The sequence below is a fragment of the Dendrobates tinctorius genome, unplaced genomic scaffold (assembly GCF_039654945.1).
Source record: "Dendrobates tinctorius isolate UK_male_01 unplaced genomic scaffold, ASM3965494v1 ptg000113l, whole genome shotgun sequence".
Classification (NCBI taxonomy): Eukaryota; Metazoa; Chordata; class Amphibia; order Anura; family Dendrobatidae; genus Dendrobates; species Dendrobates tinctorius.
Genome location: NW_027361781.1, coordinates 4539467 through 4557989, shown reverse-complemented (window position 1 = coordinate 4557989; position 18523 = coordinate 4539467).

The window sequence follows — 18523 nt, the reverse complement described above, 5'->3', positions numbered from 1 at the left end:
AGGGGGTGAGCCACCATGACAGCTGGGACCAGACGGCCGGCTCACAGAAGCAAGACAAGGCGAGACAAGACATAAGTTCAAGATAACTTCATTACGGAACAGTTCAGGGTAACAACAGGTGCAAAACGTAAACACACAGGGAACACATAGCAAGGTGCGTGCAGAGCACGCCAAGGTCCAAGACATGGTACGTGCATGATGGTAAGCAAAGGCACGATGGCATCGGACTCCGGACATCTGGCACGATCGACATGATCAGGGCATCAGGCTGCGGACATCAGCTCCGGACATCAGGCAGCAGTCATCAGGCTTACTTTCTGGCAGCAATCGGCAGGTTCCGGGCATCCAGCAGGCAAACCAGGGTTCCATGCAAGGAGACAAGACAAGTTAGAGACATGATGCGTGTTAAGGAACACGCCAGGGTCAGGTCCAAGACAGCGTCCTGCGCATGCAGAGAGGCATGCCAGGGTCGGTAGAGGGACAGAGGCCTGTGCGTGCAGAGGACACGCCAGGTACAGAGACGGAGGCCTGTGCATGTAGAGAGACACGCCAGGGACAGGTACGGAGGTCTGCGCGTGTAGAGAGACACGCCGGGGGCAGGTACAGGGACAGAGGCCTGCGCGTGTAGAGAGACACACCAGGGACAGGTACAGGGACGGAGGCCTGCGCGTGTAGAGAGACTCGCCAGGGACAGGTACGGAGGCCTGCGCGTGTAGAGAGACACGCCAGGGACAGGTACAGGGACGGAGGCCTGCGCATGTAGAGAGACATGCCAGGTACAGGGACGGAGGCCTGCGCGTATAGAGAGACACGCCAGGGACAGGTACAGGGCCTGTGCGTGCAAGAGGGCATGATAGGTTACATGGCAAAACCTGCGCGTAATTTTATAGAAGCACGGGGAGTTATGCCAAGGAGCAGGCGAGGACCTGAGCGTGCTTTAGAGAGAACGAAGAGCACAGTGCAGAAACAGCTTGAGGTGCAAGGAAGCACGTAGAGGACGGCTGGGGCACTGGCAAGTTGGACGGGCTGCAGCACTGACAGACGGGCAAGACTCCAGTGAACCCGGCTGAGGCATAGCAGGCGACACAGCTGTCACTGACCGATAAGCACGGCTGAGGCACAAGCAAGCGGGCACGGCTAGGGCGGGCACGGTTGAGGCACAAACAGGAGACTAGGAGGGCCAGGCGCATGCAAAGAGCACGCAAAAGCAACAAAGCAAGGCAAAACAAGAAACAAGACAGAGCTTAGGCAGAGTATGGAACCAGGAACGGAAGCATAAGCAGAACACGGAATCAGGTCAGAGCAAGAATAGAGCTAGCAGTGGAGCGTAGGCCAAAGCCCAGAGCCGGGACAAGGCAGAGCCTTGGGACTAGCCTAGAAACGTGCAAGAGAGCACATTAGGACAGAGTCTAGCAGCGGAGCGTAGGCCGAAGCCCAGAGCCAGGCCAAGGTAGAGCCTTGGGACTAGACATGGAAAAGAGCACAAAAGGTAAGAAAGGAGGAATAGTGCGTGTGCCAGGGAGCACTACAGAGCACCATAGGAGAAAGCGAGGCAGAGCAAGCAAAGACAGAGACCATAGGGAGGAACAAGGCAGAGCAAGACAAGGTACGAAACATGGAACTGGAGCTTGACAGGAGCACAGAACTGAATCAGAGCAAGGAAGGACTACAGGGCAATGCAAAGCAGAGACAAAACATGGCACGAAGGACAAACACTAGACAAGACACGGGACAAGAGATGGAGTACAAGCACGGAGCGTGTGCAGAGACAGACGACAGGGCAGAGTGCAGGGGCACAGAATAGAGGGGGCGACCCAGCAGACCAAGCAGCCATGCAGGGAAGCAACACAATACTCAGGCCCTGAGCATAGGGAGGGGCGGTCTGATAAAGGGCATTAGCACCTCCACTTCTGGGTCAGGACCAGGGGAGAACTTCCAGTTCAGTTCCTCCAGGATCACAGAGTGCAGTCACATGACCAGGGATTCCAGACATGCAGAGATAATTGCAGAACCAGACAGTGCTGGAACCTAGGAAGGACACATGATCAGGGGTTCTTGGAACACAGAGATGATCACAGAAGGCAGAGCAGAAATGCAGGCATCTTGCAACCTAACAGTCATGAGGTGAGTGTGCACACTGCTCTAGGGAAAATGCAGGATAGCAGACATGAGATGCGCATGCACACCGCTCCAGGAGTCATGAGGCAAAACGGACATGGCGAGCATGACAGTACATTATAATCAATGTATGTGGCGTCATGAATTGATTGCCCCCCTGCTTGTCAGGTGACAAGGGTCACTGAAAGGTCACCTGACCCGCACACAGAGGACCCTTTATAGTTAACCCCAGGGGGCGTGGCTTATTGTTTGATCAAATACAGTATTACTAAGAACTCTGTATGATTTAAATGCACTTTTGCTTTTTACTTATTTAATTATAGCAGGTTTTTTTCATTTTGTCTTTTGTAGGTTTTGCATGCTTTTTGGCCATGTGAACATGCATTTATATGCTGCATGTGTACCAACTCTAACCAAGCTCAATTTTTGTGTTTTTTCTTTGTATTTTTGCATTCTGTGCAAGCTGGGGTGTGGCCTTCCTCTCCTGAGCTGGAGATTGTATTTAAAGGCTTCCCCTGACTGGTGTCCTAGTGATTGGGACCCGGTCTTTGTCTGCCCTTATTCACACAGACGTCAACTTTGACACATGATAAGGTTATTAATACTAGAGAGTGTAGGACCGCCTCGACCACAGAGTCACCTTGTCGATGGTGGGACGGCTTTTATGCTATGTTTGATCAAATGCAGTATTACTAAGAACTCTGTATGATTTAAATGCACTTTTGCTTTTTACTTATTTAATTATAGCAGGGTTTTTTTCATTTTGTCTTTTGTAGGTTTTTGTATGCTTTTTGGCCATGTGAACGTGCATTTATATGCTGCATGTGTACCAACTAGTGTTGAGCAATACCACCCGAAATTGAAAAATATCGGATCCGATTGGATTGGCCGATCTTAAAAAAATATCGGGTATCGCCGATTCCGATAGGTCTCCTTCTCTGTCCTCATTCCCACTACTAGTAATGGGAAGGTGGACAGAGCAGGAGACATTGCCGGACACACATCAGGGGATCAACTGACGTGACTGAGCCCCAGTAACACAGGAACAAGTGTGGATTGTGCAGACGCCACTTCAGAGCAGCAACTGGCGGGGTTGGAGGCCAGGAGAAAAACTAGAGACAGTGGAGCCACAGGCCTAAGTGGAGCACAGTTAAAAATCAGTAGTAGTTTGAATGTGGATGGAGCAGGAGACTTTGCCGTCCACACAGCAGGGGAGCAGCTGGCGTTACTGAACCCCACTAACACAGGAGCTTGTGTGTTTTTCTCTGTGAAGACGGCACTTCTGAACACCAACTGGCGTTGTTGGAGCCCAGGATGAAGCATGGAGCAGGCTGAGGCCTGATGTTTTTGGCATGTGGAAGCAGCAGGAGACATTGCCGTCTACACAGCAGGGGAACTGCTGACATTACTGAATCCCACTAACATAGGAGCTTGTGTGTTTCTCTCTGTGAAGACGGCACTTCTGAACACCAACTGGCGCTGTTGGAGTCCAGGATGAAGCATGGAGCAGGCTGAGGCCTGATGTTTTTGGCATGTGGAGGCAGCAGGAGACATTGCCGTCTAGACAGCAGGGGAACAGCAGACATTACTGAACCCCACTAACACAGGAGCTAGTGTGTTTTTCTCTGTGAAGACGGCACTTCTGAACACCAACTGGCGATGTTTGAGCCCAGGATCAATCATGCAGCAGGCGGAGGCGAACTTGCAGCAGGTTTTATATAGGTTGTAGACTACTACTGATTGTAACCGTGCTCCACTATGGCCTCTGGCTCCACTGTCTCTAGTTTTTCCCCTGGCCTCCAACCCTGCCAGTTGCTGCTCTGAAGTGGTGTCTGCACATTCCACACTTGTTCCTGTGTAACTGGGGCTCTGTCACGTGAGTTGATCCCCTGATGTGTGTCCAGCAAGGTCTCCTGCTCTGTCCTCATTCCCACTACTAGTAATGGGAAGGTGGACAGAGCAGGAGACATTGCCGGACACACATCAGGGGATCAACTGACGTGACGGAGCCCCAGTAACACAGGAACAAGTGTGGATTGTGCAGACGCCACTTCAGAGCAGCAACTGGCGGGGTAGGAGGCCAGGGGACAAACTAGAGACAGTGGAGCCACAGGCCTAAGTGGAGTACAGTTAAAAATCAGTAGTAGTTTGAATGTGGATGGAGCAGGAGACTTTGCCGTCCACACAGCAGGGGAGCAGCTGGCGTTACTGAATCCCACTAACACAGGAGCTTGTGTGTTTTTCTCTGTGAAGACGGCACTTCTGAACACCAACTGGCGTTGATGGAGCCCAGGATGAAGCATGGAGCAGGCTGAGGCCTGATGTTTTTGGCATGTGGAGGCAGCAGGAGACATTGCCGTCTACACAGCAGGGAACAGCTGACATTACTGAACCGCACTAACACAGGAGCTTGTGTGTTTTTCTCTGTGAAGACGGCACTTCTGAACACCAACTGGCGTTGTTGGATCCCAGGATGAAGCATGGAGCAGGCTGAGGCCTGATGTTTTTGGCATGTGGAGGCAGCAGGAGACATTGCCGTCTACACAGCAGGGGAACAGCTGACATTACTGAACCCCACTAACACAGGAGCTTGTGTATTTTTCTCTGTGAAGACGGCACTTCTGAACACCAACTGGCGTTGTTGGAGCCCAGGATGAAGCATGGAGCAGGCTGAGGCCTGATGTTTTTGGCATGTGGAGGCAGCAGGAGACATTGCAGTCTATACAGCAGGGGAACAGCTGACATTACTGAACCCCACTAACACAGGAGCTTGTGTGTTTTTTTCTGTGAAGACAGCACTTCTGAACACCAACTGGCGTTGTTGGAGCCCAGGATGAAGCCTGGAGCAGGCTGAGGCCTGATGTTTTTGGCATGTGGAGGCAGCAGGAGACATTGCCATGTACACAGCAGGGGAACAGCTGACATTACTGAACCCCACTACCACAGGAGCTTGTGTGTTTTTCTCTGTGAAGACGGCACTTCTGAACACCAACTGGCATTGTTGGAGCCCAGGATGAAGCATGGAGCAGGCTGAAGCCTGATGTTTTTGGCATGTGGAGGCAGCAGGAGACATTGCCGTCTACACAGCAGGGGAACAGCTGACATTACTGAACCCCACTAACACAGGAGCTTGTGTGTTTTTCTCTGTGAAGACGGCACTTCTGAACACCAACTGGCGTTGTTGGAGCCCAGGATCAATCATGCAGCAGGCGGAGGCGAACTTGCAGCAGGTTTTATATAGGTTGTAGACTACTGTTATGAATGAGTCACCGTAGGAGGCAAAAACAGAAATACTAACTAAGTCCAGAAAACCAGAGAAGTTGGCAGCTATCGGAGTGCAGACCCCTGAACCTAACAACAACTAGCAGTAGCCGTGGGGGGTTCCTACGGTGCCCTAGACCCCTCGATCACAGCCGGAGAACTACATAGCCTAAAGACAGAAAGGGAAATCTAAACTGCCCCAGAGCAGACCCCAAAGCAATAGGCAGCCCCCAACATATAATGACGGTGAAGCAAGATGAAAAAACACTCACACAGATAGAAAGATAGGCTGAGCAAATGTTGGGGCCCAAGCTAACTAAATAGGACAGAATAGAAAAGCTGCTGTCTGCAATCCGCCAAAACCCTCTCAAAAGGAAGAGCCAACAGACAGATAGGGAAAAAGGCCCTGAAGACGCTAGGCTTCAAAAAGACTATATCAGTACTCAGGTATTATCTGAAGACAGAGCAAAAAGGAATTCAGCTCACCCAGCAGGGAAAGGCATAAATCCAGAAAAACAAGGCAAAACAAAACCAAAACACAAATGCAAAAAGTAGAGCAGAAAACTTAGCTTTTGAGGAGCAGGAATCAGACTGGTCTCCAAGAATCCCTCAGAGTAATCACCTGCAAGGCAGAAGGGCATCAGCTGCCTTATATCCAGTCAGCAATACCAGTCACCCAGTCATCATCATTCTGCTCAGGTGCTTTGTAATCAGCCTCACTACCTTCCTTCACCAGAAGAGGGAGTTCATCAGACCTCAATGGTGAAGGGGAAAATGACCTCACAACAGACTACTACTGATTGTAACCGTGCTCCACTATGGCCTCTGGCTCCACTGTCTCTAGTATTTCCCCTGGCCTCCAACCCCGCCAGATACAGCTCTGAAGTGGCGTCTGCACAATCCACACTTGTTCCTGTGTAACTGGCGCTCTGTCACGTGAGTTGATCCCCTGATGTGTGTCCGGCAAGGTCTCCTGCTCTGTCCTCATTCCCACTACTAGTAATGGGAAGGTGGACGGAGCAGGAGACATTGCCGGACACACATCAGGGGATCAACTAACGTGACTGAGCCCCAGTAACACAGGAACAAGTGTGAATTGTGCAGATGCCACTTCAGAGCAGCAACTGGCGGGGTTGGAAGCCAGGGGAAAAACTAGAGACAGTGGAGCCACAGGCCTAAGTGGAGCACAGTTAAAAATCAGTAGTAGTTTGAATGTGGATGGAGCAGGAGACATTGACATCTAGACAGCAGGGGAGCAGCTGGCGTTACTGAACCCCACTAACACAGGAGCTAGTGTTTTTCTTTGTGCAGACGACACTTCTGAGCGACAACTGGCTGTGTTGAAGCCCAGGGAATATGGTTCAGGTGGTAGAAACATGAACACAACAGGAGACCTGGATACTGTTGCCAACCAATTATTTATTCGGGAAGAGGACTGGCAAATTCTGGTGAGATCCAGGCCTTGTTCATTTTCAGAAGAGTAAGCCGGTCAACGTTATGGGAAGATAGTCGCGTGCGACGGTCTATTAGTACACCACCTGCGGCACTAAAGACGCGTTCCGATAATCACTGGCAGCAGGGCAAGCCAGTACCTCCAATGCATACTGGCTAAGCTCTGGCCATGTATCCAGCTTAGAGACCCAAAACTTGAAGGGGGAAGAGCCATCTGGGAGTACACTGACAGGTCAAGACATGCTGTCTGTCACAATCTGACGGAAACGTTGCCTCCTGCTGACTGGAGCCGTCTGTGATGGTGTAGACATTTGTGGTGGACACACAAAACTTTGCCACATTTGGGCCATAGTGGCCTTGCCTTGTGCTGAGGCGCTGCCTCTGCTCCCTCTTTGTGCCGACTTTCCACCACTGCCTCGACGCACAGAGCTGCTTTGTAAAGCACTAGCACCACTGCTGTCGGGTGGAATGGAAAACATAATGGACTGCACCAGTGTGTCTTGGTACTCCCGCAGTTTACGCTCCCGGGTCAACGGTGGTATGAGGCTTTGTAAGTTGTGACGGTAGCGAGGATCTAGAAGGGGTACGCCCAATAATCAGTCATGTTGAAAATGTGGGCGATGCGGCGGTCGTTTCTCAGGCACTGCAGCATGAAATCAACCATGTGCTGCAGACTCCCAACTGCCAAAGAAACGCTGTCCCCTGCTTGATGCATCATCTCTTCCTGCTCTGCATCACCCCACCCTCGCTGTACATACTGACTAGAGGATTGTGTACCTCCCTCCTCTGGAGAGATGTCTTCCTCCACCATCGACTCCTCCTCATCCTCCTCACAAAGTGTCCCCTGCCTAGGCCTTTGTGAGGAACCACGTAGCGCAGACTGTCCAGAAGCAGATGGCATTTGGGACTCCTCATCCTCCACCTCTTCCAAAACCTCCTCCCTTAGTGCTTGCAGTGTTTTTTGTAGCAGGCAGATAAGGGGGACAGTCATGCTGACTAGTGCATCATCTGCACTCGCCATCCGCGTGGAATCATCGAAGGCACGCAAAATGAGGCAGATGTACTTCATAGAGGCCCACTCAGTGGTGCTGAAGTGTGAACGGCGCACAGTGCGACTTGTTTGCGTCTGATGCAGCTGATACTCCATGACTGCTGCCTGCTGCTCACACAACCGCTCCAACATATGTAACGTTGAATTCCACCTGGTGGGTAGGTCACATATGATGCGATGTTCCGGAAGGCGTAATCGGCGCTGCAGAGCAGCAAGGCGCTCACTTGCTGTGCTGGAACGCCGCAAGTGAGCGCACTCTATGCAGACCTTGTGCAGCAGTGCATCAAGATCCGGATAGTCCCTAAGAAAGCTCTGCATGACCAAGTTCAGCACATATGCCAGACATGGGATGTGAGTGAGGTTGCCTAGGCCAAGAGCTGCCACCAGATTTCGGCCATTGTCACACACTACCAAGCCCGGCTGGAGATTCGCTGGCAGAAACCACACGTCGCTCTCCTGCTTGATGGCCTTCCAGAGCTCCTGCACTGTGTGGCTTCTATTCCCCAAAGAAATTAATTTGAGTACGGTCTGTTGACGTTTGGCCACGACTGTGCTCATATCGGTCGTAACAGGCTCCTGCTGCGCTGTTTCTGAGGAACTTGAGTAGGAGGAGGAATCAATGTGTACAGACTGGATTCCTGCAATCCGTGGAGTTGGCAGAACACGTACAGCGCCACTCTCCATATCTGTACCCGGCTCCACAACATTGACCCAATGGGCAGTGAGGGAAAGGTATCGTCCCTGTCCATGGTTACTGGTCCACGCATCGGTGGTCAGGTGGACCTTGCTACTGACGGCATTTAGTAGCGCATGTTGTATTTTCCCTCCACATGTTTTTGCAGGGCAGGGACGGCTCGCCTGCTGAAATAAAAGCGGCACGGTGTATTGTGGGACTGCCAATGCCATCAAGTCCCTGAAGGTGTCAGTCTCCACCAGCCTGATTGAGAGCATTTCAAGTGCCAGTAGCTTGGCAATGCCAGCATTCAGAGTCTGTGCTCAGGGGATGGTTTGCCGAGTATGGCCACCTTTTATCTCATGCCTGTGCTACCGATGGCTGTAGAGTGGCCTGGGAGTGTGAAGAGGACTGGGAACATGGTGCTGTGGGTGGAAGTTCACTGGGTCTCCGGACAACATTGCCAGAGGTTCTTCCTTGGCGATCCTGTGAGGAAGCCAAACCAGCTGTGTGTAAGCTGGAGGAAGAGGCCCCAACACGAGCTGAAGAGGTGGTAGGTGGTGCTGTACGTTGGCTTACGTCTTCAGTGTGTCTGTGTAACTCCACCTCGTGCTTGGTCTGCACATGTTTCCACATATTTGTGGTATTGAGGTTGCTGGCATTTTTCCCTCTTTTGACTTTCTGATGACACAGCTTGCATTTGACAAAGCAAATGTCATCTGCAACTGTGTCAAAAAAGGACCACGCACTGCAAGTCTTTGGAGCGCCCGTTTTGCCTTTTGAAAGAGGAATGCTCCTACCTGGTGCCGAAGTGGAGGCTACAGGCAACCAAGTCTGCCCCCTCCCTCTCCCTCCTGTTTTGGCCGTTCGGGGAATCTCTTCCTCAGAGCTGCTCCCACCACCTTCCTGTTCCTCACGCCATGATGGGTCAAGGTCCTCATCATCTACACTCCCCTCTTCAAACACCTGCTTCTCCTGGGTTGTCTCGACAGCACCGTATGCACCAGAAAGTGGTAACTGAGTCTCGTCATCATCTGATGCATACTGAGGTGTGCTGGCCCACCCGCCTCTTCAGATTCCGATGGACAAAGAAGATGCGCATCACTGCAAACTCCCTCTTCTTCACATTCTTGAATGCTGCTTGGCTGGCCCCCTCTTTCCAAGCAAACAGATTCAGAGAACAGAAGTAGAGACTGTGATGGCTCCTGTCCAGGACTCTCTGACTGCCTAGGCACTTTGGCAGGTGGTGAAGAGACAGATGGTTGCTCTTCGGTGCTCTGGCCCTGAGAGGACGTGGAAGTCATTGAAGTCGATGCATTAGCTGCCATCCATCCGGCAACGGCTTCAATTTGTTCCTCCCGCAGCAGTGGGGTACGGCGAGATCCTACAAAGCTGCGCATAAAGGACTGTTGCCTGGTGAAACTGGGGGATGCTGACTCACTGGTGCCAGCAGCAGGCACAAAATCCCCACGTCCTCTCCCTGCAGAATCCCCACGTCCTCTCCCTGCTGAAACTCCACGCCCACGTGCCTTACTCCCTGCCTTCTTCATCTTGCTAGACTGATAAAGATAGGCATATAAGTACAAAGGGGGGGCTTAGTGTGCTTATTCCTGAACAGCTGCTAACAGGTATAAGAAACCCTAATTTTATGAAGTGTGTGTGAGGACTACACTTTAATAGAAGCTAATGTGGCCTACACAACTGTCAAATGTAGTGTTTGTTGAACTTTATTTTGTTTTTTGTTTTTTTTTTAAACTAAAAGGATGTGACCAAAGATTTGAAAGTGATAGTATCACAAACTTTTTGGACCTATTACAATGCAGGCAGGTAACCTACAATGCAAAAGATGAAGCTCCCAAAAAATTGGGTAATACTAATCTGGCTGCAGCTGAAGGGCACAAGCCAGAAAAAAAGGCTCCTCTATCTACTCCTATATAGTGTTTGCAACCAACCAATGTAGATGGATACGGATGGATGCACACTAATAGGAGAAAAAAAAGGAGCTGCAATAAAAGAAAAATGTGTGAGGCAGTGACGCACGCTGAGCGGTCTACAACCACACGTAGCTGCAGGACACACTACAGCATGAGCTGCACTCACACACAGTCAAAGACCTCTCAGACAGCCGTGAACAGTGCAGAGAAGTGGGCACTAGCACTGAAAGGCTGCAGAAAGGCTCCGCTGCCTACTCCTATAGTGTTTGCAACCACCGTATATGGATACGGATGGATGCACACTAGATAGAATTTATGAAAAATAGGCCGCTAGAAAAGAAAAATATGTATGCGGCAGCAGTGAGGCACGCTGGGTGGCCTACAACCAGACGTGGCTGAAGGACCCACTACACAGCGTGAGCTGCACTCACACAGCCCTTGCAGACAGCTGTGAACACTGCTGCTAGGCAATAGAAAGCTACAGTGGTGGTTTATGTAGCCTGGGTAAAGCGCAATATTGTTTTGAGAATCGCTATTTCTAACTGTCCCTCACAGTCTTCAACAGCAGCCTGTCCCTAACTGAATTCACAGCAGAGTGAACAGAAATGGTGGCGGCGGCTTTTATAGTGCATCATGACATCATTTCAGCAGCCAATCTCAGCCATGCCAATAGTTAACATGCCTACATGCCTATCAGGATGTGCCCACACTTCTGAGGATTCCCACTGGCTGAATCAAATCGAGCGGGCTCATAGCATTATGGGAACTTCCGATTCCGGTATTCGATATGAAAAAAGTATCGGAACTAAGTATCGGAATTCCGATACAGTGAATATCGGCCGATACCCGATACTTGCGGTATCGGAATGCTCAACACTAGTACCAACTCAAACTAAGCTCAGTTTTTGTGTTTTAGCCTTCACGTGCCTACGATCACTCTGATTGGCTTTTAAAAGTGAATTGTAATATTGGTGAAATTTGGTGAAATATTACAATCCAGCCATGGCCGATACTGCAAAAGCATCTACCATGGCTGAAGACACCGATCAGACTCCCCCCACCGACTGACGGCGCCAATTTGCTGCCGCCACCGACTAACGGCACCGAACGGCAGGCATCATAATCTGCTCCCCCTCCCCTTCCCTTCACTCCCCCTACCTTCTGATCCCCCGCTCACCCTCCATAATGTCTCCGAAGGCCCTTTGGCTATCCCGGTGTCCCGCCGGATCATGGGCACCGCCGTCTTGGAAAATGCACCCACTGGAAACTCTCACAGTGATCAAACTAAAAAAAAAGTAAATAAACCCCCCATTTATCACCCCCATAGGTAGGGACAAATAATAAAATAAAGAAAATATTTTTATTTTTCCATTAGGGTTAGAATTAGGGTTAGGGTTAGGGTTAGAAATAGGGTTAGGGTTGGAATTAGGGTTAGAATTGGGGTTAGGGTTGGAATTAGGGTTAGGGTTGGAATTAAGGTTGGGATTATGGTTAGGGATGGAATTAGAGTTAAGATTAGGGTTAGGGGTGGGTTGGGGTTGGGATTAGGGTTAGGCTTGTGGTTAGGGTTGGGATTAGGGTTAGGGGTGTGTTGGGGTAAGGGTTGTGGTTAGAGTTATGATTAAGGTTGGGATTAGGGTTAGGGATGTGTTGGGGTTAGAGTTGGAGTTAGAATTGAGGAGTTTCCACTGTTTAGGCACATCACAGGGTCTCCAAACGTGACATGGCGCCACCATTTATTGCAGCCAATTTTGCATTAAAAAGTCAAACAGTGCTCCTTCCATTCCAAGCCCCGACGTGTGCCCAACCAGTGGTTTACCCCCACATATGGGGTATCAGTGTACTCAGGAAAAATTGCACAACTTTGGGGGTCTAATTTCTCCTGTTTCCCTTGGGAAAATAAAAAGTTGGGGGCTCAAAAAATGATTTTTGTGGAAAAAAAAGTGATTTTTTATTTTCACTTCTCTGCATTATTAACTTCTGTGAAGCACTTGGAGGTTCAAAGTGCTCGCCACACATCTAGATAAGTTCCTTGGACAGTCTAGTTTTCAAAATTGGGTCACTTGTGGGGGGTTTCTACTGTTTAGGCACATCAGGGGCTCTGCAAACATAACATGACGCCCACAGACCATTCCATCAAGTCGGCATTTCAAAACGTCACTACTTCCCTTCCAAGCTCCGACGTGTGCCCAAACAATGGTCCCCCCCACATATGGGGTACCAGCGTACTCAGGACAAACTGGACAACAACTTTTGGGGTCCAATTTATCCTGTTACCTTGTGAAAATGAAAAATATCATTTTTTGAGGAAAAAAATTTTTATTTTCACGGCTCTGCGTTATAAACTTCTGTGAAGCACCTGGGGGTTCAAAGTGCTCACTATTCATCTATATAAGTTCCTTAGGGGGTCTAGTTTCGAAAATGGGGTCAGTTGTGGGGGAGCTCCAAAGTTTAGGCACACAGGGGCTCTCCAAACACGACATGGTGTCCGCTAACGATTGGAGATAATTTTCCATTCAAAAAGTCAAATGACTCTCCTTCCCTTCTGTGCCCTGCCGTGCGCCCAAACAGTGGTTCCCCCCCATATATGGGGTACCAGCGTACTCAGGACAAACTAGACAACAACTTTTGGTGTCCAATTTAACCTGTTACTCTTGGGAAAATAAAAGATAGCGGGCAAAAAATCATTTTTGAGGAAAAAAAATTATTTTTTATTTTCATGGCTCTGCGTTTATAAACTTCTGTGAAGCACTTGGGGGTGCTGTGCTCTGTGTCCAAGAGGCAGTGGAGCAGGTTAGGACTGGTCACTGGATGGGGTACATGCTGTCACTGGACCAGACAAAAGCATTTGATTGGGCTAATCTCGAGTACCTCTGGTTTGTCCTTCTGAGATATGGCCTGCTGGGGGTTTTGTTGATGGGTTTAATACCTTGTACAGTGGGGCAGAGAGTTTCCTTCCTGCTTGTGAATGTTTGGATAGCCAGCCCTTTTGAGGTTGGATCTGGTGTTCGCCAGGGTTGTCCATTGCGTACGCTTCTGTATGTGTTTGCGATTGACCCACTTCTTAGGAAGGTGGAGCGTGGACCGTTGGCCGGAATCGGGATGGACCAAGCAGAACCTGAAGCCACTCTGAGGGTGGTGGCTTATGCCGAAGATGTCACTGTTTTTGTTTCCGTTCACGAGGAGGCAGGGTGGCTGATGTCAGAAGTAGATCGATACTCAGAGGCATCCGGGTCCAAGATCAAGCTAAGATGAGTGTGAGAGTCTCTGGCTGGGAGGAGATCCTGGTTTTGATCTCCCGGACACCCTTCCAGGACCCAAAGTCTCTGCAAAAGTCCTTGGCATCAAATTTGGCCAGGGGGATTACCCCAAACAAAATTGGTACATCAAGCTAGAGATCGCCAATCAGAAGGTAAACCAATGGAAGGGTTGGTGTTTGACCCTAAGGGAAAGGGTAGACCTGATTAAAACTTACCTGCTCCGTTTTCTGACTTATCTGGGCAGTGTGTGCATCTTGCCTGAGTCTCTCTGGACTCTGGTCTACAGTTTGTTCTTCTAACTGTTATAAGGGAATAGACTGAACCTGGTCAAAAGGGAGGTTACTTTCCATACGAGGAGACAAGGAGGGTTGGGTATGGTCAACCCTGTGGTATTCCTTGTGGATACCTTCATTAAGATTAATATTGCAAATCTCTGGAAAATGAGGGTTCCTCTGTGGGTATTCTCCTGTAGGGGATGGTTTCAGCCTTTCTTCCAGGAATGGGAGACAGAAGGGCAAGTGAAGGATCTTCGCACACCACATGGACATCTTCCGGCTTACTCTACCTTGGTTCTATAGGTAATTCGCTGATGGGGTCTGGGAATGTGGGAGATCAGGACCCTGCCAGGGAAACTCCTTGACAATAGGGTTCTGTTGACCCATTTCCAGAGGCCTCTGGCCCTCAGGGATTGCCCAAGTCGGGATCTTGGGATGAGCTTGCATCTTTTGAATTCTAGCTGGATCCCCTCAAAGTTTTGGGACTTGGCTTGGCCCTGCTTCCATGGGAAACTGTGTGCGAGGGACAATCTGAAGTGTAGGAGCTCTGAAGACAGGAACTGTCCTCGGGAGCATTGTGAACGGTGCTGGAAAGCATGAACCACTTCCCGCTTCGTTACCCCTTCAACACAGAGGTGTACAACAGGGTGGTTGCCTCCATTGGCTGGTCTCTGCTGGCCGGTCTCTCCTATGTGGAATGGGCCTGTGGAGCATTTGGAGACCTTGGTGGTTGGGACCGCTGCACCTTATTTCTAGTTAGCGCAGTGGTTAGGCAAGCCTCCCAACTGTTCCGGATCCAGCGGGACAGTCCCGATTTTGCCGCGGGTGTGCAAGGTGTACAGAGCGGAGATGTGTACGAGGTGTACAGAGCAGAGCCGTGTGTGCATGAGGTGTACGGAATGGAGTCCTGTGTGCACAAAGTATACGGAGCTGAGCTGTGTGTTTACAGAGCGGAGCAGAGCCATGTGTGTATGGGGTGTACTGAGCGGAGCCGCGTGTATACAGGGTGTACAGAGTGGAGCAGCATGTGTACGGGGTGTACAGAGCGGTGCAGCAAGTGTACGTGTCGTACAAGTCCTGTGTGTACAAAGTGTACAGAGCTGAGCCGTGTGTGTGCGGAGCGGAGCAGAGCCGCGTGTACAAGGTGTATGGAGCAGAGCCGCATGTGTACAAGGTTTACGGAGTGGAGCCATGTGTGTACAAGGTGTACAGAGCGTGGCCGCGTGTGTACAAGGTGTGAGGAGCAGAGCCACATGTATACGAGGTTTTTGGAGTGGAGCCATGTGTGTGCTGAGTGGAGCTATGTGTACGCGAGCTGTACGGAGTGGAGCCGTGTGTGTACGAGGCATACAAAGCGGAACCGTGTGTGTATGAGCTGTGCGGAACCTTGCGTGTACAAGGTACATGGTGGGGAGCATTCATACCTCCCAACCTTCCCAAATCCATCTGGATAGTCCCGATTTTGAGAGTCTGCCCCACTATCCCGGCCAGGAGCTTACTTTTCCCGCGAACACAGGAGTACACGGCGGAGCCCCTAGGAGCACTTTAAAATTTGCACATGATGTTCCACCAGAAGTGACGAGCTAGAAGCTGACTGGAAATGAGGTAATTTTGGGAGGAAAGATGTGATTGAACCATGGAGGCACTTCAGGGAATGCTTCAGATCCATCACCGTGTCCTCCTCCGACAACACGGACAGCGGGATCGCCTTGGACTCAGGTATGTTGGCCATGTGATCGGATCATGATATGTCCTGCAGCAGGAGGCTAAGGTGGGCACTACAATGGGAGCCTGGCTGCTATCGTATCTTTAGAGAATCTTTCTTTCTCTCTCTGTTTCTTTCTCTCTGTTCTTTCTTTCTCTCTCTAATCTTTCTTTTTTCTTTCTCTGTTCTTTCTTTCCTCACTTTCACTCTGTTCTTTCTTTCTCTCTGTTCTTTCTTTCCCCTCTTCCTTTTTTCTTTCTCTCTTTCTCTCTCTAATCTTTCCCTCTCTAATCTCTTTCTTTCTCTGTTCTTCCTTTCTCTCTGTTCTTTCTCTCTGTTCTCTTTCTTTCTCTCTGTTCTTTGTGTCTTTCCTCTCTTTTTCTTGCTCTGTTCTTTCTTTCTTTCTCTTTCTCTCTCCCTCTCTGTTCTTTCTTTCCTCTCTTTCTTTTTTCTCTCTCTGTTCTTTTTTTCTGTCCTCTGTTTCTCTCTCTGTTCTTTCTCTCTCTGTTTCTTCCTTCTTTCTTTCTCTCTGTTCTCTTTCTTTCCCCTCTTTCTTTCTCGCTCTGTTCTTTCTTTCTGTTTTTTCTTTCCCCTCTTTCTTTCTCTCTCTCTCTGTTCTTTCTTTTGCTTTGTTCTTTCTTTCCCCTCTTTCTTTCTCTCTCTAATCTTTATTTCTGTCTAATCTTTTTCTTTCTCTCTCTGTTCTTTCTCTCTCTGTTCTTCCTTTCTCTCCCCTCTTTCTTTCCCTCTAATCTTTCTTTATCTCTCTAATCTTTTTCTTTCTCTCTCTGTTCTTTCTCTCTCTGTTCTCTTTCTCTCTCTGTTCTCTTTCTTTCCCCTCTTTCTTTCTCTCTGTTCTCTCTTTCTCTCTCTGTTCTCTTTCTTTCCCATCTTTCTTTCTCTCTCTCTCTGTTGTTTCTTTCTTTCCCCTCCTTCTTTTTCTCTCTCTCTCTCTGTTATTTCTATCTTTCTTTCTCCATCTCTGTTCTTTCTTTTTTCTCTGTTCTTTCTTTCCCCTCTTTCTCTCTTCCTCTCCGTTCTTTCTTTCCCCTCTTTCTCTCTGTTTCTTTCTTTCTTTTTTCTTTCTCTCTGCTCTTTCTTTCCCCCCTTTCTTTCTCTCTCTCTGTTCTTTTTTTCCCCTTTCTTTCTTTGTTTCTTTCTTTCTCTCTCTGTTCTTTCTTTCTTTTTCCTCTTTCTCTCTCTGTTCTTTCATTCTTTCTCTCTCTCCTTTCCTTCTCTCTCTGTTTTCTCTTTTCTCTCTCTGTTCTTTCTTTTTATTTTCCTCAGTACCAGTCAGTGTGCACACATTAACAGCTACTGTGCCCATAATGCCAGCCACTGTGTCCTCACTACCAGTCAGTGTGATCAGCAGTGCTAAATGGGTGCAGTTGTGGCATGGACATAGGTGTGACTAGTTTTGAAATGGGTGTGGTCAGGGCGTGGCCTTAGTCCCTCTTTCCCTTCTACAAAAGTTAGGAGGTATGGGTTAGGTATCACACATGGAACTCACAGTGCTTAGTATTGACGAAATAGAAAATCCTCCCAGTGGACGATGTGTTTAGGACCATACTCGGTGTCCTGGTGAAGGTGCTCTCTAGAGTATGAGAAACTGGACACACGAAGGGCTGCTCTCCTCTGGAGGGGCTTTTCTTTAAGTGTGCCCTAGTCTGGTCGTCTCCTTTCCTGGTGGTGGGCTGCTGCTCACACTGTAGATTTTTATTTTGTTTGATCAATATACAGTGATGTAGGGCTGCAGGCGCCAAACTTGGGCTTTGTGATTTAGTGTTTGTTTCTGTATATATTGAATATAGACATCTTTATTTGGGTCTAGGTGTTAGGTTGAGTGGTGGGAAAAGGGGGGAGGTGGGACTATGGGACACTGGGGTGTTTGGGGGAAAATCTGGCACTGCCAGATCTGGCCTATGGACATTGGACATGGACTGAGGCATGAAACTCAGGACCAGCCCTCAGGTCAGTGCGGGGGTTGGGAATGGTGGACTTGAGTGTAGGGTTAGTCTTGCACATATTTGTAAAATTTGTGATTATTATATATATATATATATATATATATATATATATTAAAAAAGTTAATGTATATATTTGTCAGCTTTTGTTTATTTTATTTATTGTTTGTTATTACTTTGTTTGGTGACCGGACCAGAAGGTGAAAGAAGTTATTGTTAGTTGTATAATATATGTGAGAGGAGAGAATGAGCTGCTGGACCAGTTTTCACTATACTGATTATTTTCTTGCTTATATTTCTGTTTTGTTTCTATTTTTATTAATGTTATGTTTTTCATTTTTGCAATAAAAGATCTACAGGATGTAACTCAGGATCAGTACAGGATCAGTAATGTAATGTATGTACACAGTGACTGCACCAGCAGAATAGTGAGTACAGCTCTGGAGTATAATACAGGATGTAACTCAGGATCAGTAATGTAATGTATGTACACAGTGACTGCACCAGCAGAATAGTGAGTGCAGCTCTGGAGAATAATACAGGATGTAACTCAGGATCAGTAATGTAATGTATGTACACAGTGACTGCACCAGCAGAATAGTGAGTGCAGCTCTGGGGTATAATACAGGATGTAACTCAGGATCAGTAATGTAATGTATGTACACAGTGACTGCACCAGCAGAATAGTGAGTGCAGCTCTGGAGTATAATACAGGATGTAACTCAGGATCAGTAATGTAATGTATGTACACAGTGACTGCACCAGCAGAATAGTGAGTGCAGCTCTGGGGTATAATACAGGATGTAACTCAGGATCAGTAATGTAATGTA